Here is a 24,284-nt window from a genome sequence, read left to right on the forward strand (position 1 = left end):
CCTCTAGCAAAGGAGACTGAGAAGGCAGAGCCAGTGAGGTAGGAAGAAAACTAGCCTTGGAGCCTAAGTGAAGAAAGAGTCCAAGGATGGAGGGGGTGATCAAGTGTGTCAGTTGCTGCTGAGAGATCCAGGGAAGTGCTCATGGAATTGGCAGAGTGAGGCCGTTGCTGACCATTGGTGCTGACACACACATTCTGTTATAAACCTAAAATTAATAAAATGTCATATGTCAATTATATCTCAATTTAAAAAACAAACAGACAAAAAAAGAATGACAGTGAGAAGAGGCAGTGGAGCCAATTAGGATTAACTACTCTTTTTGAGGAATTTTGGTATAAAGGGAACAGAGAAGTGAAAGCTGGAGGGGTTCAGAGATCAAGGGAGATTTAAGGTAGAAGATAACTTTGGGAATAATTACAATTTCATTCCCTCACCTCTTCTTTTGTTAAACAACAAGAAGACATGCGTAGCTGAAGCACTCCTTAGCTCTAGTATTTACTGTCCCTATAAACATGACAAAAATTGTCATGGAAAGAGAGAGACCTTTTTACGTTCTCTGTGGTGTTAAAATCTTTAATAAAGTATCAGATTTCAGGGCTTTCTTCTTTAACTTTTCAGATGTCAGATGGTATCTTTGAACTGGTATAAAGCTGAACTTCCCTGTGTGAGATTTTCTGTGAGCCAGAAGTAATTTCAGAATAAAAATTTTAGAGAGGACTTCTATGTCTCAAACAAAATTGGTGACAGTTATAGTAATATTCTAATTCTTTTAGAATACCTACATGGATTAAAAGAATCAAACATTTTCCCAATAAAAAGAAGTGTTGGATGGATGTGCCAATTGTTAAAAAAAAAAAAAAAATTGAAAAGTACTTAAATACTTGAAGAAAATTAGCTGATACATGCTACTTGATATTTGTTCTGATAGGAAGGGTTAGTTTTAGTTAAAATTAATTGCTCACACAATTATATGCTTATCTCACATTTTCAGTGTTGGGGGTGGATCTCTTGGAGAAGAGGTCTTCTTCGGAATCAACTGTGGTGCTGGTATTTTCACCTGTACTTGCATATACTGTTCTACCACTAATTGCTTTTTACTAGTGTTTATATTTTCATTTTAATTTCATGCTAACTGCAATGATAGCACAATATTGAATTCTACCTATAAATTTCTTACCTACTATTAAAACACAGTTTCTTAGTTGTACTATCTTATGCTACTTTGTAGCACATAGAAGGAAAATACTTTCGCAAATGTGAGAAAGAGCACAATGGTGGTGGGTTCTTCTGACTGAGATTTAGCACATGTGGGTAGACTCTGCTTCTACATAGATATTATCATGGATGATTTCCCAGATTTTTATAAGAAAGCCAATTATTTGGGTATATTTTGAAAGCTGATGCCTCAGAATTTTATTCCTTCTTTGATCAGATGGAACATTTTGTTTAGTACAGTCTCAGAAGACAGAGTCCTGCTTCCTGATTGGCATCAGTTATCTTAAAACAACCCCATTTTTTTTCAAAATGTGCACCTTCCAATTTAGTACTGTTTATTTGAAAAGTTACCTGGTTGCTACTGGCAAAATTGATTCTTGATGAGGTTTTTTTCTGTTTGTTTTGTTTTTTTAAAATCTTCTCTTGTCCAGTTTTGAATAGCAGCCAGGTATGGATACATCATGTGGCTGATTTTCCTGTTAGTAAATGTGAAGTTCTCTTCTAGCATTCACTGCTTCATAATTTCTCTTGTGTGTCCCGAAGGTAAAATCTCATGTTATCACTCTAACCTGTTCAATAAACATTATTTTATTTTATTTTTTTTAACATCTTTATTGGAGTATAATTGCTTTACAATGTTGTGTTAGTTTCTGCTGTATAACAAAGTGAATCAGCTATACGTAGACATATATCCCCATTTGCCCTCGCGTTGCATCTCCCTCCCACCCTCCCTATCCCACCCCTCTAGGTGGTCACAAAGCACAGAGCTGATCTCCCTGTGCTATGCGGCTGCTTCCCACTAGCCATCTATTTTACATTTGGTAGTGTATATATGTCCATGCCACTCTCTCACTTCGTCCCAGCTTACCCTTCCCCCCTCCCCGTGTCCTCAAGTCCATCCTCTACCTCTGAGTCTTTATTCCTGTCCTGCCACTAGGTCCTTCAGAACCTTTTTTTTTTTTTAAGATTCCATATATATATGTGTTAGCATACGGTATTTGTTTTTCTCTTTCTGACTTACTTCACTCTGTATGACACACTCTAGGTCCATCCTCCTCACTACAAATAACTCAATTTCGTTTCTTTTATGGCTGAGTTATATTCCATTGTATATATGTGCCACATCTTCTTTATCCATTCATCTGTCGATGGACACTTAGGTTGCTTCCATGACCTGGCTATTGAAAATAGTGCTGCAATGAACATTGGGGTGCATGTGTCTTTTTGAATTACGGTTTCTCTGGGTATATGCCCAGTAGTGGGATTGCTGGGTCATATGGTAGTTCTATTTTTAGTTTTTTAAGGAACCTCCATACTGTTCTCCATAGTGGCTGTATCAATTTACATTCCCACCAACAGTGCAAGAGGATTTCCTTTTCTCCACACCCTCTCCAGCATTTATTGTTTGTAGATTTTTTGATGATGGCCATTCTGACTGGTGTGAGGTGATACCTCATTGTAGTTTTGACTTACATTTCTCTAATGATTAGTGATGTTGAGCATCCTTTCATGTGTTAGTTGGCAATCTGTATATCTTCTTTGGAGAAATGTCTGTTTAGGTTTTCTGCCCATTTTTGGATTGGGTTGTTTGTTTTTTGATATTGAGCTGCATGAGCTGCTTGTACATTTTGGAGATTACTCCTTTGTCAGTTGCTTCATTTGCAAATATTTTCTCCCATTCTGAGGGCTGTCTTTTCATCTTGTTTATGGTTTTCTTTGCTGTGCAAAAGCTTTTTAAGTTTCATTAGGTCCCATTTGTTTATTTTTGTTTTTATTTCCATTTCTCTAGGAGGTGGGTCAAAAAGGATCTTGCTGTGGTTTATGTCATAGAGTGTTCTGCCTATGTTTTCCTCTAAGAGTTTTAGAGTGTCTGGCCTTACATTTAGGTCTTTAATCCATTTTGAATTTATTTTTGTATATGGAGTTAGGGAGTGTTCTAATTTCATTCTTTTACATGTAGCTGTCCAGTTTTCCCAGCACCACGTATTGAAGAGGCTGTCTTTTCTCCATTGTATACTCTTGCCTCCTTTATCAAATATAAGGTGACCGTATGTGCATGGGTTTATCTCTGGGCTTTCTATCCTGTTCCATTGATCTATATTTCTGTTTTTGTGCCAGTAGCATACTGTCTTGATTACTGTAGCTTTGTAGTATAGTCTGAAGTCTGGGAGCCTGATTCCTCCAGCTCCATTTTGCTTGCTCAAGATTGCTTTGGTTATTCGGGGTCCTTTGTGTTTCCATACAAATTGTGAAATTTTTTGTTCTAGTTCTGTGAAAAATGCCATTGGTAGTTTGATAGGGATTGCACTGAATCTGTAGATTGCTTTGGGTAGTAGAGTCATTTTTGCAATGTTGATTCTTCCAATCCAAGAACATGGTATCTCTCTCCATCTGTTTGTATCATCTTTAATTTCTTTATCAGTGTCTTATATTTTTCTGCATACAGGTCTTTTGTCTCCTTAGGTAGGTTTATTCCTAGGTATTTTATTCTTTTTGTTGCAATGGTAGATGGGAGTGTTTCCTTAATTTCTCTTTCAGATTTTTCATCATTAGTGTATAGAAATGCAAGAGATTTCTGTACATTAATTTTGTATCCTGCTACTTTACCAAATTCATTGATTAGCTCTAGTAGTTTTCTGGTAGCATCTTTAGGATTCTCTATGTATAGTATCCTGTCATCTGCAAACAGTGACAGTTTTATTTCTTCTTTTCCGATTTGGATTCCTTTTATTTCCTTTTCTTCTCTGATGGTTGTGGCTAAAACTTCCAAAACTATGTTGAATAATAGTGGTGAGAGTGGGCAACCTTGTTTTGTTCCTGATCTTAGTGGAAATGGTTTCAGTTTTTCACCATTGAGAACGATGTTGGCTGTGGGTTTGTCATATATGGCCTTTATTATATTGAGGTAAGTTACCTCTATGCCTACTTTCTGGACGTTTTTTATCATAAATGTGTGTTGAATTTTGTTGAAAGCTGTTTCTGCATCTATTGAGTTGATCCTATGGTTTTTCTCCTTCAATTTGTTAATATGGTTTATCACATTGATTGATTTGCGTATATTCAAGAATCCTTGCATTCCTCAGATAAACCCCACTTGATCATGGTGTATGATCCTTTTAATGTGCTGTTGGATTCTGTTTGCTAAGATTTTGTTGAGAATTTTTGCATCTATGTTCATCAGTGATATTGGCCTGTAGTTTTCTTTTTCTGTGACATCTTTGTCTGCTTTTGGTATCAGGGTGATGGTGGCCTTGTAGAATGAGTTTGGCAGTGTTCCTCCCTTTGCTATATTTTGGAAGAGTTTGAGAAGGAGTTTGATAGAATTCCCCTGTGAAGCCATCTGGAGATTTTTAATCACAGTCTCAATTTCAGTGCTTGTGATTGGTCTGTTTATATTTTCGATTTCTTCCTGGTTCAGTTTTGGAAGGTTGTGCTTTTCTAAGAATTTGTCCATTTCTTCCAGGTTGTCTATTTTATTGGGATATGGTTGCTTGTTTTAATCTCTCATGATCCTTTGTATTTCTGCAGTGTCAGTTGTTACTTCTCCTTTTTCATTTCTAATTCTATTGATTTGAGTCGTCTCCTTTTTTTTTCTTGATGAGTCTGGCTAATGGTTTATGAATTTTGTTTATCTTCTCAAAGAACCAGCTTTTAGTTTTATTGATCTTTGCTATTGTTTGCTTCATTTCTTTTTCATTTATTTTTGATCTGATCTTTATGATTTCTCTCCTTCTGCTAACTTTGGGGGTTTTTTGTTCTTCTTTCTCTAATTGCTTTAGGTGTAAGGTTAGGTTTTTTATTTGAGATGTTTCTTGTTTCTTGAGGTAGGATTGTATTGCTATAAACTTCCCTCTTAGAACTGCTTTTGCTGCATCCCATAGCTTTTGGGTCATTGTGTTTTCATTGTCATTTGTTTCTAGGTATTTTTTGATTTCCTCTTTGATTTCTTCAGTGATCTGTTGCTTATTTAGTATGTATTGTTTAACGTCCATGTGTTTGTAATTTTTGCAGATTTTTTCCTGTAATTGTTATCTAGTCTCACAGTGTTGTAGTCAGAAAAGATACTTGATACAATTTCAATTTTCTTAAATTTGCCAAGGGTTGATTTGTGACCCAAGATATGATCTATCCTGGCAAATGTTCCATGAACACGTGAGAAGAAATTGTATTCTGTTTTTTTTGGATGGAATGTCCTATAAATATCAATTAAGTCCATCTTGTTTAATGTATCATGAAAGCTTGTGTTTCCTTATTTATTTTCATTTTGGATGATCTGTCCATTGGTGAAAGTGGGGTGTTAATGTCCCATACTATGATTGTGTTACTGTCGATTTCCCCTTTTATGGCTGTTAGCATTTGCCTCATGTATTGAGGTGCTCCTATGTTTGGTGCATAAATATTTACAGTTGTTATATCTTCTTCTTAGATTGATCCCTTGATCATTATGTAGTGTCCTTCTTTGTCTCTTGTAATAGTCTTTATTTTAAAGTCTGTTTTGTCTGATATGAAAAGTGCTACTCCAGCTTTCTTTTGGTTTTCATTTGCATGGAATATCTTTTTCCATCCCCTCACTTTCAGTCTGTATCTGTCCCTAGGTCTGAAGTGGATCTCTTGTAGACAGCATATATACGGGTCTTGTTTTTGTATCCATTCAGCCAGTCTATGTCTTTTGGCTAGAGCATTTAATCCATTTACATTTAAGGTAGTTATTGATATGTATGTTCCTATTACCATTTTCTTAATTGTTTTGGGTTTGTTATTGTAGGTCTTTTCCTTCTCTTGTGTTTCCTGCCTAGAGAAGTTCCTTTAGCATTTTTTGTAAAGGTGGTTTGGTGGTGCCAAATTGTTTTATCTTTTGCCTGTCTGTAAAGTTTTTAATTTCTCCATTGAATCTGAATGAGATCCTTGCTGGGTAGAGTAATCTTGGTTGTAGGTTTTTCCCTTTCATCACTTTAAATATGTGCTGCCACTCCCTTCTGGCTTGCAGAGTTTCTGCTGAAAGATCAGTTGTTAACCTTAGGGGGATTCCCTTGTATGTTATTTGTTGCTTTTCCCTTGCTGCTTTTAATATTTTTTCCTTGTATTTAATTTTTGATAGTTGTTTTTTTTTTTTTTTTTTTTTTAATTTTATAGCTACTTTATTTATTTATTTATTATTTATTTTTGGCTGTGTTGGGTCTTCGGTTCGTGCGAGGGCTTTCTCTAGTTGCGGCAAGCGGGGGCCACTCCTCATCGCGGTGCGGGGACCGCTCTTCATCGCGGTGCGCGGGCCTTTCACTATCGCGGCCCCTCCCGTTGCGGGGCACAGGCTCCAGACGCGCAAGCTCAGCAGTTGTGGCTCACGGGCCCAGCTGCCCCGCGGCATGTGGGATCTTCCCAGACCAGGGCTCGAACCCGTGTCCCCTGCATTAGCAGGCAGATTCTCAACCACTGTGCCACCAGGGAAGCCCTTGATAGTTGTTTAATATGTGTCTTGGCATGTTTTTCCCTGAATTTATCCTGTTTGGGGCTCTCTGTACTTCCTGGACTTGATTATTTCCTTTCCCGTATTAGGGAATTTTTCAAATATAATCTCTTCAAATATTTTTTGAGACACTTTCTTTTTCTCTTCTTCTTCTGGGACCCCGTACTTTGAATGTTGGTGTGTTTAATGTTGTCCCAGAGGTCTCTGAGTCTGTCCTCAATTCTTTTCATTCTTTTTTCTTTATTCTGCTCTGCGGTAGTTATTTCCATTCTTTTATCTTCCAGGTCACTTATCCGTTTTTCTGCCTCAGTTATTCTGCTATTGATTCCTTCTAGAGAATTTGTAATTTCAATTATTGTGTTGTTTATCAGTGTTTGTTTGCTCTTTAGTTCTTCTAGGTCCTTGTTAAACATTTCTTGTATTTTCTCCATTCTATTTCCAAGGTTTGGAACTTTACTATCATACTCTGAATTCTTTTTGAGGTAGACTGCCTATTTCCTCTTCATTTGTTTGGCCTGGTGGGTTTTTACATTGCTCCTTCATCTGCTGCATATTTCTCAGTCTTCTCATTTTGTTTAAGTTAACTGTGTTTGGGGTCTCTTTTTTGCAGGCTGCATGTTCGTAGTTCCTGTTGTTTTTGGTGTCTGCCCCCAGTGGGTGAGGTTGGTTCAGTGGGTTGTGTAGGCTTCCTTTTGGAGGGGACTGGTGCCTGTGTTCTGGTGGGTGGGGTGGATCTTGTCTTTCTGGTGGGCAGGGCTCATCTGGTGGTGTGTTTTGGGGTGTATGTGAAGTTATTATGACTTTAGATAGCCTCTCTGCTAATGGGTGGGGTTGTGTTCCTGTCTTGCTAGTTGTTTGGCATAGGGTGTCCAGCACTGGAACTTGCTGGCCATTGGGTGTAGCTGGGTCTTAGCATTGATATGGGGATCTCTGGCAGATCTCTTGCCAGTTGATATTATGTGGGCCTGGGAAGTCTCTGGTAGATCAGTGTCCTGAACTTGGCTCTCCCACCTCAGAGGCTCAGGCCTGACACCAGACCAGAGCACAAAGACCCTGTTAGCCACACAGCTGCTAGTGTTGGAGGGGCTCCTGCAGAGGTGGGGGGTTGCTATGGCTCACCATGGGGACAAGGACACTTGTTCAATAAACTTTATGTTGAAAGTGTCAGTATGTAACCATGGGCTCTCCGTTCTGATTTGATTCTTTAGAGGCAGCTTTGTAGTTACAATGGAGAAATATGATAGATAGTGAGAAAGAGAAAAAAATTGATAGAGACACATACATAGGTAGGTAGAGAATGAGCTAAACATTCTCAATAAAACTCATAAAGAACTGTAAATACATAGCTCCTTTTACCTTTAGCCAAAGGAAGTATCAAGAAAGGCTGTAGGGTAGTACCTATAGCTGTTAAAAAAAAAGTGTTTGAATAACTGGTTGAACTTCATGGAATGGTGCAAACGCACAGCATAATCCACAACAGAAATAGAAGTAGAAGTACTGGAGAAGAAGCAATAGGAACTGATGGACCTGAGAAGTGAATGAGCAAATGAGCCTAACAGCCCACAGCTGATACAGAACGAAATACCCAGGTTGATCTGAACCAAGAGAACCAAGACCAGTACCAGACCTCAGGCAGAGTCGGAGCCCCAGGATAAAGGATTGTCTGTGATGCCTCAAGGCTTAGTACCTGGTCCCTCTAAATATACGTTATCCTTATCACTGGGTTGTAAAAGCCTTTGTTTTACTGGACACTATTCTAAGCAGTTTATACACAAGTTAGCCTCACAACCACCCTCTAAAGTATACAAACTGTTATCATCCCCATAAGTTTCTTGCCCAGGACCTGGTTTGTCTGCTTCTTGAGCTCATGTTCTCCGTCTAGCTGTTCTGCAGCTTATGTTGAAATTATGCTTCAGTGTGTCTGTTTATCTGGTTTCATCTATGATGCTGTCTCTTTTGACCTTATCAAACCTGTTTTATCTCTCAGAGGTCTGAATTAAAGGGCCTGTGGTTGATGTGAGAGGAAATGTTTGAACCAGGGTGGATAGCCACCTGGATGTAGTTCCTTAAAGTCAGGTGGTCCTGCCGATGCCGTAGTTACTCTGCGCCCATAGAAGGAACTAACTGTGATGGGGTCAGTCAAGAAGTATGAACTGAATTATTATTTTTTAAAAACTATTATATGGATTGAGTCTTCCTTGAATGATTAGGAGAAACAGTGACTATTGAGGGAATCAGGTGCTTCAGGGGAGGAATGATAAAACTAAGTTGATCGATTTGGCCTTTGTGTTTCAATAAGTAAAATCCCACCTTCCCTAAACTAGAGTCAGTATTGGAGAGAGGAATGATAAGTAAGGATGATCTCTGAGTTCCCTGTGACTTGCTGTTGCAACAATTCTCAAAGCTCAGTTTTCCTTAAGCAATATGAAGAAAGAGTTTGGTTGTCTGTGTCCAGGGTAACTAGGAAAAAACACATCTTTGAACCGTATGGGCAGGCAGTGTACATGGAGTCCCTGGAGTCCATCCAAATAATCTTCCACCAGAGGGTAGAAAAGAACCATTGTTCATGAGGGTTCAAATCATGGAAATTGTTCAACTCTTCTAGGCTGTGCTCCTACAATATTACAAAGGTTCTTTGTTAAATTATCAAATTACATCCAAATATCGATAACAATTATTATGCTACGAGTGGTCTTTGCTGGTCTTTGGATATACATTTCCCCCCAGCATCTTACCTATTGAATTCGTTGTGACTCTAGTATTCAGAATTTGATTATCTAAAGTGAAAGTCTTCCAGTTTTGCTTGATCCATCATTCAGAGGCCTCCCTCCTTCTGAGGTCTCCCTCATTCTGAACTCCCATAGTATTTTACTTCTTCTTTGGCAATTACTTCTTGTATTATATTTATTTGTGTAAGTATCTGTGAGAGTAGCAGTTGTGTCTCATTCATCTTGATATCCCCCATAATGCTTAATATCAAGTTCAATAAATTGTTGGTAAATGAACTGAACATGAAAAAAAATCCTTTGGTAATGAAATACAGAAAATGTAGTTTACTTTATGTCTTCTTAGCAGTTTCTTTACATACTCCATCAGTCCCTAGTGTATTTTTGTGGCTTTTTCCAAAATCCCCTTGCTGTTAGTTCTTTAATTTTTAATAACCCTCTTTCCCTCATGGCCAGAAATCTTTAAAGCCAGTGTTGGTGTAACAAACTGATTTCCCTTTCATAATTCCTATGACATTTCCTAGCTACTTATGGGTGCCATCAATTTATAAGTGGTATCTACAAGGCCAAGTCAGTTTATTTCCCTCTAGGTGCTATGCCTAAAATTTGAGTACATGCTATCATAGCAACTTGGATGCCAGATTAAAGTAATTGGTCCAAGCATTCAGGCATCCTACAGGTGCACATAACTGATTAATAGGTCATGCTCCATGACTTATGACAGTTATATAAATTCCCCTGTAAATTATAAGAATAAATAAATGATATTAATATATGATAATTTAGTAAAAATTTATAGAATATTATATATAGTAGGTTTGTGAGGTAGCTTTGTGAAACCTTTAACTACTCTTAAACCCTCCTTTCCTGCCATCATATAAGTCAAAATCAAGCTTAAATCCTCTTTTCCTAGATTTTAAAACAACACATCTATTGTTACTTAGCTGTAGCTCTGACGTTAGTGCTTCACAGTAGCTCTGCATCCTTTTGTACATGTATTTTCATGTGTACCAACACTAGCACTCTGGGTTACAAATAACTGAAAATCAACTTGAAGTCACTAAGAAAAAAATGGGATTTATTGGGAGGATAATATGACAGAATAGAAACAAGGACTTGACAGCCACGCTCTAGAAAGTCAGGCAACCAGGCAGTTGGTCCTCAAGGACTAGGACCAGGGATCCCATGTGATCTGTGCTGTCTTTCTTACCCTCATCTTTACTCTTAGTTCTTGGTAGTTCAAGATTCCTGTCCAGTTTCTCTACAGAGCTAGAGACACTTGCTTCTAAGCTGGCGTTTTCTCTGTTTTGCCACCATCAGGGGTGCAGAGGTGGGGTGCAATCCTGGTTGGAAAAGTCCCAGGGAATGACTGGCCTACGTTGGATCCCTTGTCTGCTCCTAGACAGGGCTCAGCCCTCCCTAGACTGTGGTGGATGGCATCAGGGGAGGAGTCATTCCAGGCAAAGGGAAAAGATGTGCTGACCATTCAGAACAATTGGTTCTACTTCTTTTTAGAAACAGGAACCTATCTTATTTTAATAACCACTCAAGAAAAACATTTCACAAGGAGTAGTAGAAAGGATTCAACCAATATTTGCGTGCTGCTGTTGTCACTGTTTTACTGGATACAAAATGAGTGTAGGAGGAAGTCAGAGCATTTCAGAGTTGTTAATATCCCTGTTACTCATGCATTTTTGCAGCAAACCTCATCCTCTGTTGCACCAGTGAGATTGGACTGGTTATATGGTCACATGATGATTCTTCCTTAGACAAATGATCACTTTGGTTTGCTTTCTCTTCTTTGAGGGTGGTGTCCATGTGGTTTCAGAATTATCTAAACTATAGCTGTATTGGCTTGAAATGGCAAATACTAAGACATTTTCTACAGGAAAGTTAATTAGATTACATAGGAGCACATATTTTCTTTTTTTTTTTTAATATTTATTTTTGGCTGTGTTGGGTCTTCGTTTCTGTGCGAGGGCTTCCTCTAGTTGCGGCAAGCGGGGGCCACTCTTCATCGCGGTGCGCGGGCCTCTTCAGTATCGCGGCCTCTCTTGTTGCGGAGCACAGGCTCCAGACGCGCAGGCTCAGCAGTTGTGGCTCACGGGCCTAGTTGCTCCGCGGCATGTGGGATCTTCCCAGACCAGGGCTCGAACCCGTGTCCCCTGCACCAGCAGGCAGACTCTCAACCACTGCGCCACCAGGGAAGCCCACATATTTTCATTTTAATTGTGAGTTTCTTCAGTTGGTTACCTTTTCATTGTCATGAGTGTTCATTGTTGAATGTACAGCATTGTTATCCATTCTTTCCCATGGTCCAGCATCCTATTTCATTTTATTTCTTAAGTGTGTAGATGGGACAAAGGGAGCAAATTACTTAATGAATACTTTTTGTTTTAATATTTTAAAGTACTCATTAGATCAGTGGTAGGGTATTTCTAGATTTAAAAATGCCAAATATAATTTACAAAAAGTATTCATTAAAGTTATTTCTGTATGTCTATTTGGCAAGGTCTTTTAAGAAAGTTTTCTTCCTTTTGGGATTTTTCTGATTTTCTAACCAAGTGAAATTTTAGAAAGCTGGGATAAAGTCCCTAAAAGCAATAAAGCTGACTTATAACCCTGAACTAGAAAACTTGTTCTCTTCTTTTTATGGTTAACTAAAAAACTTGGAGAAGTTAAAAAAAAAAAAAAAAAAGAGACTTAGCTCCTTAAGAAGCTTCAGATAATCATGGATTTGTAGTCTCTGTCCTTAGTGTAATCTTGACATCAGGAAGAAAGAAAACCCTCACATCTTTTCTCAGTGCCTTTGCCTTTCTTCTTTCTGCTACCTGAGGATTTTGTGTCGGCCTCTGAAATCTTGTAATTTAATTCACATTTCTCAGATCATATACGTTGTTCATGTTTGGAACTCTCTGATACTGTCCTTTTGTGAATGCGGTCATAATAAAATCTCTTTTACATTTGGGTTCCCCTGCTCCATTTCACACCACATCAAAATCCTGTTATGTTTCTGCTTGTGTGTTAATAGAAAAAACTATAGTGGGCCATGTAAATGCCCATGCTTTTTATATATCACCTTAATAATTATTGAGTACATAAGTGTGTATGTATATGTATGTAGAAGCCATGTAATATATGTTTTAGTGCAAATACAAGTCTTATGTGACAGGGATTGGAAAAGGAGAAGCAAAGACTGAGATGCAAACAGGTTGTTACCCAGGGTAATTCAGGACACACAACCAGGAAACACAGCGTACAGGAAGGAGGAAAATTGTTCCCTAAAAAGAATTAGGCTGAAACCTTGAATAGAAGCAGAACTGTGATCAGATATCCGGTTTTGGGAATATAGGCAAAAATAAGGCCTGTCTTTTAATTATTGTAACCTGCATCTATCTGTTTCTGTTCTTAGATTCATGATTCTCAACCTTCCATGCCACTTTTTTTTTTTTTAAAGATTTATTTATTGACTGATTGATTGATTGCTATGTTGGGTCTTCGTTTCTGTGCGAGGGCTTTCTCTAGTTGCGGCAAGCGGGGGCCACTCTTCATCGCGGTGCGCGGCCTCTCACTATCGCGGCCTCTCTTGTTGAGGAGCACAGGCTCCAGACGCGCAGGCTCAGTTGTTGTGGCTCACGGGCCCAGTTGCTCCGTGGCATGTGGGATCTTCCCAGACCAGGGCTCGAACCCGTGTCCCCTGCATTGGCAGGCAGACCCTCAACCACTGCGCCACCAGGGAAGCCTCCATGCCACTTTTTAACAAACACAATCTAAAGCTCCCCTGCTCTATTTTTGGACTTTTAATTTCCAACCTAGAATGAAGTTCATAACTGAACTTTTTTCACCTGGACATGTTTTCTGCAGTTCACAGGGATCAGCACAGGATTTATCTCTAGCCGAGAAACATTTATCGTACATCTATTGTGCGCAGGACCTAATACCAGCACTGTAGGGAATGCAGAGATGAAGAGGATGTGGCCTGTGTGGGTGTGTTTGTAAGGATATATATATATTTTTTTATTAGTGCTCTGGATGCATGGGTTATGAATGGTCTGCCCTCAGTCTTATTTTCCCAGTAAATAACCTCGCTTTCAGGGTGCAATTTAATAGAATGCAACGTTTTTCAGGAACAAATATATTGGTTGATAGAATTATTCATATTTACTGATAAAATTAGTTCATTTTTTTTCCCTCCAGAATCTAGAAAACACTGAAAATTGTGTAATGTTAAGAAGAAAATCCCAAAGGTTCCATGAAATGCCATGAATGACATGTGGATGTTTTTGGTATGTGGTTAAGAAATGGCTTTTAATCATTCAATTCAAACTCCTCCAGAATTTCACAGTGTTTTGAGAAATTTGTTTTTTAATTGAAGTATAGTTGATTTACAATGTTGTGTTAGTTTCAGGTGTACAGCAAAGTGATTCAGTGATACATACATATATATCGATTTTTTTCAGATTCTTTTCCCTTATAGGTTATTACAAAATATTGAGTATAGTTCCCTGTGACATGCAGTAGGTCCTTGTTGGTTATCTATTTTATATATAATAGTGTATATATGTTAATCCCAAACTCCTAATTTATCCCTCCCTATCTTCCCCTTTGGTAACCATAATTTTGTTTTCTATGTCTGTGGGTCTATTTCTGTTTTGTATGTAAGTTCATTTGTATCATTTTTTTTTTCAGATTCCACACATAAGCAGTATCATATGATATTTGTCTTTGTCTGGCTTACTTCACATAGTATGATCATCTTGAGGTCCATCAGTGTTACTGCAAATGCATTATTTCATTCTTTTTTATGGCTGAGTAGTATTCCATTATATATATATACATATATCACATCTTCTTTATCCATTCATCTGTTGATGGACATTTAGGTTGCTCCCATGTCTTGGCTATTGTAAATAGTGCTGCACTGAACATTGGGGTGCATGTGTCTTTTTGAATTATGTTTTTCTCCGGATATATGCCCAGGAGTGGGATTGCAGGATCATATGGTAGCTCTGTTTTTAGTTTTTTTAAGGAACCTCCAAACTGTTTTCTATAGTGGCTGTACCAGTTTATATTCCCACCAACAATGTAGTAGGGTTCCTTTTCCTCTGCGCCCCCTCCAACATTTATTATTTGTAGACTCTTTGATGTTGGCCATTTTGACTGGTGTGAGGTGATACCTCATTGTAGTTTTGATTTGCATGTCTCTAATAATTAGCGATGTTGAGCATCTTTTCATGTGCCTTTTGGCCATCCATTTGTCTTCTTTGAAGAAATGTCTATTTAGATCTTCTGCCCATTTTTTGATTGGGTTGTTTGGTTTTTTTTGATATTGAGTTGTATGAGCTGTTGTATATATTGGAGATTAATCCCTTGTCAGTCACATCATTTGAGAAAGCATTTTAAGTGAATAACATTTCTCTGAATATATGGGAATATAAGTAATGATTGACACCAGTGGAGAAGAATTAAGTCAAAATTTTTAGGGATTATTAAAAAATTAGGGTTTAGGTTTGCTAAAACATTATGAATATTTAAAAATCAATCATAATGTAAACATTTCACTGTAAAAGTTTACAATCAGAAGAAATTGCTAGGGTTACATGGAACTATTATAATTTGAAATTGAACCTCTTGGGGAAATTTCAATCTTTTCTCTATCACTTTTCAAAATAAAGTAAAATATATTCCCTCCTTTAGACTTAAAGATTTAATGAAATTAATTCATAACGTAGGTGACTTATTGTATTAAATGTATATGTATAAAGTAGCCTTTTCTCTTACCCCTTTCCTAATCTTTGAAAAGTTTTCTTATTTAATGTTTTCTTGTCTTTTTTCAGTTAAAAAAAAAAGAGCCCTTCTCTATCCCTTTTTTCCAAGTACTTTTTTCTCCAGGTTTAGTTTTCTTTGGCCCCATCTGTCTGTGAAGGTCAGACATCTAGCAGCCTCATATGTCTGAGATAGCTCCATGTAGGTTGATAGGAAACAAAGGGTTTCTGCACAGATGAGAAGTACCACAAAGCCTGTATGGTAAAGCCATGGTCAGTGGGTGCCTAGGCTAGTATTTCTCCACTCAGGAGAAGGTTCCTCGTTCTGCTTTGAACCCACCATTTGACTCAGACCTTTATTCACACAGTCTTCTAATCAGCCTATTTATCTAGGTTGCCCAGGACAGGGATGGTTGAAGAAGCTGTGGCAAGACTGAGAAGGGTGTGGTGATGTTAGAAGGAAGTGGCACATTTACAGCCATAAGAAGGAAAGACTGAAGGCAAAGAGAGGCTGGACCATCACAATGAAGCGGAGGAACTCACATATGTTGGTTATTGAGATTAGGAGACAGTGGTCCTGTATACCCGCCTTTAGACCCTCATGGCTGTCACTGATATTCGTAATTGACTCCATCATCAATTGAAGATTAGATGTTGTTTATTATAAGCCATTTAAAATGTCAGAGAAGTGCATAATACTTTTTAGAATTAAAAAAAATTTTATAAAAGCAGGCATTTCAAGGGATCAAGTTTTGTTTACTTGCAAAAATGACCGAAGTAGATGTTAGTATTTAGTATTTTTGTCAGTTTCTTTCCCATCTTCTCCTCTATATCCACTGAGATGGTGTTTTTACAAAAGACTTTTTGTCTCTTCTCTTTGAAGATGGACCCCTTATTTTAATCTCTACTATTGTTCTTCTGTGGTGTGGTTTTATATACATCTCAATGTCCCCAATAAAGATATTCTTTTTTTTTTTTTTTTAAGTTATTTATTTTCAGCTGCGTTGGGTCTTTGTTGCTGTGCACGGGCTTCCTCTAGTTGCAGCGAGTGGCGGCTACTCTTCATTGTGGTGTGCGGGCTTCTCATTGTGGTGGCTTCTCTTGTTGTGGAGCACGGGCTCTAGGTGCACGGGCTTCAGTAGTTGTGGCACGCGGGCTCAGTAGTTGTGGCTCGTGGGCTCTAGAGCGCAGGCTCAGTAGTTGTGGCGCACAGGCCTAGTTGCTCCGTGGCATGTGGGATCTTCCTGGACCAGGGCTCGAACCCATGTGCCCTGCATTGGCAGGCGGATTCTCCACCACTGTGCCACCAGGGAAGCCCAAGATATTCTTAATAGCAGTAGATGGCAAAGCTTCTAAGACATGAACATAGTGATTATTTCCCACAGCTTCACCCTCAGCCTCTATCTTTACTTCTGTCCTATGGTCAAACTTCTTGTATAATTCTATACATTAGTCGACACTGTTTTTTTCCCCACGCATTCTTCTCACACATTTCTCAAGCTCCCCTTCCATTTCCACTCTACAGGAGTCCACAGAATTTGTTTGAACTACTATCATCAACAGATCCTCCTAATATTTATTTATATAGCAAGTACTGAGGGCTGAGCTTTTGTGTTGCAGAAAAAAATAAAGTTCAGTATCTTCCCAGTGTCATTCAAAAGGATGAAAGTGAAGATGGTTTGGAAATAGGGCATGCGGGAGATGATTCCTTTAAACCAATTAGGATGTGAAAGGAAAGCGCTTTTCCTTGAGATTTCTGATTATAAGTGTGCACCTAGTCCTGGGAGCTAAAGGAATATTTGACACCGTAGTTACCTCTTCTTGTACTTAATTTCTTAATTAAATGAATATCTATGAGGTCATATTTCATGCCTGACTTTTTTGATTTCTTGCCTAGTGTATTTTTCAGTTGTAGCCTTATGTCTTAATCTAATTTGTGCCCTTTTGTGATTCTGTTCTCTAAGGATAGGAAATAACTTTAAGCAAGGATGAATTGTAGATCAACCACTGTCCTGTAGGGGTCGCTATGAGAGTAGCAATTTGGCATCCTTCCTTGCCACCCAGCACCGTGTGGTATGACTTGACACAATTAGCCTAAGGATTGTGAGTTCTGGTTTGTGTTGATATTTTACTTTTGAGGGTGATATGAGCTCTAACTCCATCAAGAATTCTGCAGGCTCATAACTATGTATTTTATCACTTTGGTTCCGTAAATGCTACACCTGTGCATTTTTTTTTTTACCTCACGTATTTGGTGCATGGTTATTTTGGAGTTCTCCTCATGCCCCATTTGCATATGAGAAATCTATGCACATAGACATATTAAACCATTTTAGTGGCTTTGCAGCACGAATGATGGTATCCTAAACTTGGCCTTCTATAGGACCTCAGATTACTGTTTAATGGGGTTGTCACTCAAGACACTTAGTGGCTTTCTCCAGTGCTTTTAAAAAATTGAATTGAGCATGATGAGGTGCATCCCCTTGATTAAATGTTTTTCCTCCTATGCAATCACCATTAGCTGTTTGGCTCCCATTCTGTATTCTTTTGAAGCAGCCCTGCATTACAAATCAATATCTTTCTGAAGAGACAGTGTGTTGTGAATTGCCTGGACAGCATATGGATGGTTACTTTGGCTGCAATGCTGCTGCAGAGCCCAGTTACACTGCCTTCCTGGGAACTCCAGAGGCAAGTCCATCGTGTTTGGAGAAAAAAAAAAAAAGATTCTTTTGGGAAAAAATTGAACTGTTAAAGCTATTGATACTGAATGTTAGCATGTCCTTTGTGTTCTTCTGAACCATATTTGGTCTTATTCCATGGAGATTAGCTTCTGTAGGTGATTTCTGGGTGAATTTTTTTTTTTTTTTTGCTTTTGCTTCCCCCTTTCTTGGTTGTAGTACGGCCGTACCATTTCAGCTTGCTAGTGCAGAAAGATGTGAATTCAGTTGCTGTATGGGCCTGGCCTGGTGCAAACACATTGCTAGAGACATGTTAAAGAGTTCCAGGTGATTTGAGCCTGAGACAGACAACAGCAAAACGGTAAGACCGAGCATGCTTAAAATTAGAGCAGGGGTTTTAATTTGGAGCATCTCAGCAAGACTGAATCCTGACTCACTCATTTACAACTTGAAAAGGATTCATTTTGTGCATGTCATTTTACTCACCCCCTTCTATTTAACTGCCCAAAACATCACAGATTGATCAAGGGGCTATTTAAACTAAAGATCTGACAGGAGGTTACCCATGGAAGAGTCTCTGGAGGTCCCCGAGGCTGCTGCTTGTAGTTTGTAAACACCAGTAGCAGCGATAAGACGAAGAAAAGGTTTGCGACTGTGCTTCTTTGCCATAGCTGAATCTTATTTCTTCTGAAACTCGTCTTATTTATTATAGCTTAAAGAGATCTGACAGATTGGTTTGCCTGGCTATGCTTGGCCGAATGCCCTCTGAGTCAAGCCAGCAAAGGACGGGATACGACTTTTCTCATTTGGGTAAACTGATGTCCATGAATTAGCTGGACTGGCTCTGAGTGCAATAAACATCTCTAATATATTAGGGATCTGGGGCTTCCTCCCTGCTTCTCCCGCCGCCTCCCTTCTGGCACAGAAATGCACCTGCTTTAAGTGTGTGCTGCCTGGCAGAGGTCGGTGTGCTGGTATTTTGCATCATTACACCTGTAGTGGTTACGCTTTCATGTACGGAAGTGATAATCCTGCACGCAGTTCTGCTTGAAGTGCTGACTCTAAGAGTGGACTGTTAGCGTTCTGTATGCTAATGGAGAACTCCTGCATGCATGAGGGACCGACCGGGGCAGCAGACAGTCTCCTCCAAAATGATGCTTACCTGCTCGTGGAGAAGATAACAGTTGAGAGACAGAAATGTAAACCTTGATATCTGCAGAGGGTGAATTCCTTATTTCCTTTGTTAATGGGCACACTGTGTTGGGGTTGGAGGTGGTTGAAGTTGAAGGACATGTTTTAATATTGTTCGAAGTGAGACTACTACATTACGTGGTCCTGGTGAGTTTATAAGGATCCATCTATTATATAGGTACTGAATGTTAAGGGTGTCAGCATTTGATTTTTTTTTTTTTTGCTTTAAAAATATTCTTCTTATGTATACTTGAGCTGAGTACTTCGTGTAAAATGTAAATGATGTAGCTAGTGAATATTAGTTGAGAAAAGCATCAGTAACTTGATGTGGCATGTTGGCCACAAGCCAGTTGTATATAATTTTGTGACATAAGTATTTTTAAGAAAGAACACCTGATTACTTGATAGGCTAATTGAGAGAAATACTGATAATGTTTGGGTTCACTAGAATTTTTTGGGGGGAGGGAAGGAGCCTTAAATATTTTTCTGTATTCACTCAACTATTTATTGTAAAGGTTGGACATTGATTTTGGGGAATGAATATTTGGATTTTCTTCCAAAGAGAGTTCAAGTTTTCTTTTATTTTGACCATTTATTATTTCCTAAAAAATCAAGATGAACTATAAACTATTCTTTTCTATACTTCAATTGTTCCTTAAAAAAACAAACTTTTTTTCTACTCTAGAGGATGATGTGCTGTGTGTTTGCTGTTTCTTTTCCTGAGAGTGATGTTCCTGGCTATTTACATTTTTGCCTTCGCTTTGTGTAAGCTGTGAGGTTTATTTTTTTCACCCTGTCACAAAAGGAGTTGTACATTTGCAAAAAGTAAGTAATTTTTAAAAAGGGGTGGTAGAGCAGTAATATGACATTGATTTTACAGTCAGTTTTGTATTCCTCATTGTGCAAACATTTATCAGTCATCTACTCTAAGACATCATAAGATGTGCTGTGAAGGAAGTATAGATGAAATAGATACACTCCCTTCCCTGAAGGAGCTTAGATGTAGTAGCTTTGGTATTTTTCTCAGGAATATGCCCCATTATACTTTCTCAGGAATAAGTAAATTTGATGCTTTTTATATTTTCCTCCCTAGGAGACTCCTTCCTCTATTTTCTTTTAATCATTTATTTATTAAACAAACATTTATGGAGAGTCTACTGTGTAACAGTGTAACTACTGTGTAACAGTAAGTCAAACAGAGCTGGTCCCTGTCCTCATAAAACTTACAATCTACTTATTTTTAAAATATTTCAAGAAGAATTTGGAGGCAAGTTTTTTTCATTTTGGGCAATTGTGAAACAGACACTATATGCTTAGATTTTTTCCATTTTTAAAATTGTGGTATAAAATATACATAACACAAAATTTTCCATTTTAACCATTTTTAGGTATGTAATTTATTGGCATAAGTATATTCACAGTGTTTGCCTACCATCATTGCTGCCCACTTGCAGAACTTTTCATCATCCCTAATAGAAATTCTGTGTCCATTAAATGATAACTCCCCATTCTCCGTCTCCCCAGCCCCTGGTAATCTCTCCAGTCTACTTTCTGGGCCTAAGAGTTTGCCTCTTCTCGGTATCTCATATCATATCAAGTGGAATCATACAGTATTGTCCTTTTGTGTTTGGTTTATTTCATTCAGCATGTTTTCAAGGTTTATCCGTGTTGTACCATGTATCAGAATTTCATTCCTTTTTAATGTATGCTTTGATTTTTTTATATGGAAAAGACAGCAGTTCCCCACCCCCGCACCCCTTATGATTTCACGGAATCAAGTTCCCATATGGACCTCTGTGGACATCTAATAAATATGGATAATTTGGAGATACTAAAAATAAAAGCCTGGGGGGAAGGGCAAGGAATGAGGAATAGAAATGCACTGAGGGAATGATCTAAGGATGTATTCATTTGGATTCTTTACATGGGCTAGTAATTTGAGCATGGTAATTGGGCTAGTTAGATTTTCATGTCAATTCTTTGCTTATAGAAAGCAACTATCAGCTGAAATATTCCGTGGAAGGCTGGACTGTAGCTTTTGTCATTAACATTCAAATTTTACCCACTCTACTTCTAGTCTTTTACTTTATCTAACTTTATAAGCAAAGACTGATCATGTTGAAGTCCTCTTGCAGAATCAGAGACTCTTAGGACTGGGAGGTTTTTCAGCAATCGTGTTGTCTAATTGGCTCATCTTCATTTCATTTGGCCAATTGGAGAGTGAGATTCTACTCAGTCTCCTGACACCCACTGCAAACCTTCTCTCACTCCCCACTGCTGTTTTCAGTGGACACTCAATCCCCAAATCCCAGGTATCCTCTGACTTAGAGGGGAGTGAAAGAGGGTATTAGCTTGATGCCGTCTTAAGCAGATTTCCATTGGATGAGGTAAGCCTGGCTTCATCAATATAGCATTCTCTTTCTCATATTTCTTCCTGATGCTGCTTTTAAATCCAGATGGTTTTCTGATAGAAGATCCTTTTTAGAAAGCCAAGTTAAGGCCCTAGAGCTGTCTGTTTGTCTATCATTGACTGATTTGATGATTCTTAGATGGGATCAATCAGCAGTTTATATCCGCGCCTTTAACATACTATTCAGGAAACACAAACATACATGAGAAGAGGAAGATTCAACATGGCAGTGTCTAATGCCTGAGACTTCCCATCTTCCCCGTCAGCCTGTCCTTCTAAAGAAATCTTCTTGATTTCTGCCCTTGCCCTACCCCCTAATACTTTGATGTTCAGGCTTGACTTTTGATATGAGGCTGATTGAGAGTCAGATTAGTCAAAAGCATGTTAAATTTACATGCTGGAAATGGTGAGCAGGCAGGGAGGATGGGTCAGAAAACCTTAAAACACAGAGCAGTGATTTTGCTCAGTTTTAAAAATGCTTTTGTTTTGCATCAGGAGAAGAAAGAATGAGAGAAGTGTTGCAGATCAGGTCTCTACTTTCCTTATTTCTTGCAGGATGTAAGTCCCAGGGGACATATAAGGAAGACAGCCTGGTGGTCAAGAGCTTGGACTTTGTAGTCAGAGTCTTGGAATAAATCACGTTTCCTGTGCATATTCTCTGTGTGGTCTTGGACATGTAATTTAACTCTTGTGTGCCTCAATTTAATCATCCGTAAGATTGGGATAATAGTAATACCTCATGGGGTTGTTGTAGAGATTAATTGAGAAACTACTTATAAAATATTTTTAATAGTAACTCATATAATAAGAGCTCAATAATAGCTATCATCATCATTGTCATGGTCATCTAGAAATCCTTAATTTCCATCTCTCTTTTCTATCAACTTATATCTTGCCCAAGATTCTTCTCCAGTTTGCTTGTTTGTTGAGCATATATGACAGTTTCTTAATGTTGTTGGGTTTGAGTGGATAAAAGGAGGGTGTGAAAGAATGCTCCAGTATTCTAGTTATCATCTGGCAGGTTTGGGAAGGATTATATGTTCTATAGACTTCCTCTTCGGCCCAACTGATACAAGTTTGCCCCAGTGGCTTATTCCACAGCTAAATGAGATCTTGCTAAAAATACAAAGATGACTGTGAAATGCTCCTGGAAGCAATGGGGTTTGTTTTCAGGTGGCAGACAAACAGCAGGGTATGTGTATCCCGCTGTTCTGCTCTGTTCACCTTGGATATCTCAGTTAGGATTCACTATTGAATTTTTTCAGTCATAGGAAAGGTTTACAGAACCAGTCCTCATGGAAGCAGTTAGGACTTTATTATTAATGGATTTCTGTCAAATTTATTATCACTGAAATTTTAGCTCTTTACAATAGATGGACCAGTTGTTAAAGCTACATTGAAAGATACTTCCATTTTCTCCCCATGCGTTCTTTGTTCCCTGTGTTTCTCTTCATAAGCTCTGTGTGGTTAGTGACCCATATATGATTCTCTGAAAATTTTAAGAGCTTCAAAAGTCAATCCTATATTGAGTGGTGCCCTATATTTTTCTGAATTCTTTGATGGGGTTTGCATCTAGATTTATTTTATTAGAGTAAAACTATTAAACTTTCTAACATCACTCTTGACATTAATCACTAAGTTATTTTCCAAGGATTAATAATGCAGTTAAATGTTATTAAAAAGATGGTTATTGTAGGTGAGGAGATATAAGTTGTATTTATTTATATAACCATCTGTTTCAGAGTAAGAAGAGAGTACACAATTTTATTTCTCCTTCAGGGAAGGAATTTAAAAATATTTACAATCTTTATTTTTAAATGCTGTTCATGTGGTTACCAGGGGAAAGAAATTCAGGTCCTAATGGATCAGTCAGAACCTCCAGTAGTATCTTCTTTACAAGTTTCCAATTTTTAATGTGATTTTACCTTCTGGTTGCTTTATCTTACATGAGGGACAGAATAGTGAGCTACAGATATTTGAAAGGTATAAACATGAAGGAAGAACTAGGCTACTTTAGTACAAAGAAGCTGTGGGTGGTGCAGTGAAACTAGGAACAAAAAACAGAATTCAGAAGGCACCCGAGACTCTTGTTTGTACAGCCTCTGAGACAAATGGCAGTTTCTCGTGTCCTCATGATGTTAAAAAAAAAAAGGCCCTCAAACGCTAAGCATATGTGTACAGAAAGCATTCTGGACCATGTTATTGATTTTAAACATCTGGGAATCTGAGTTCAGCCTTATCTGTTTATTGGTTATTAGTGCTCTGACACGGTCGACATTTTAAAATTGCCCTAGTTAATATTAGTCAGCTCCCCTCCCAGGTTATATTGTACCTCTGCATGGTGTGGGGTCCTTTGAAAACACACCCTGGTTTCTCCTTCTCAGGTAGGACCCAAAACAAAACCTAATAAAAAGAAAAACTATATTTAAACCTGTAAATTCTATGAGAGAGGGGGAAAAGTCCCTATTTGCAGGAACAGACTTGTTCTTTTCTAGAGCAAGAGCTATAAGGGAATGGTGTGTTGATGAAGGAACTAATCAACCATGCAGTGTGAGCCACTTTCTGTAGCTCGAGTCTTCTGTTGTGTTGAGAATGGGTATTCCAGTTCCCCACTGCAGCTATGGGGATTTCATAGGTTGGAAGAGGATTTTGCTTTGTGGAATCTCAACAAAGCCACTCCTGTGCTGTGTGTGGGGATTCTCGTGTCATGAGCCCCATTTCTGAGCCCTCTGGCTCTAAATGAGAGGGAGGAAGTAATATAGATGTCGATTCTAATATTTCACCTCCCAGTATGTTCATTGGGCCATATGATATGACTGCTATACTCCTGACTCT

The 24,284-nt window shown here is 38.4% G+C and overlaps 1 protein-coding gene across 3 annotated transcripts in view; it reads left to right on the forward strand.

Moving 5' to 3' along the window:
- CDK14 (cyclin dependent kinase 14) overlaps window positions 1-24,284 on the forward strand; it is a 575,870-nt gene that overhangs the window by 110,839 nt on the left and 440,747 nt on the right. The window lies entirely within an intron of this gene.

The sequence above is a fragment of the Balaenoptera acutorostrata genome, chromosome 7 (assembly GCF_949987535.1).
Source record: "Balaenoptera acutorostrata chromosome 7, mBalAcu1.1, whole genome shotgun sequence".
In the NCBI taxonomy this organism is placed as follows: domain Eukaryota; kingdom Metazoa; phylum Chordata; class Mammalia; order Artiodactyla; family Balaenopteridae; genus Balaenoptera; species Balaenoptera acutorostrata.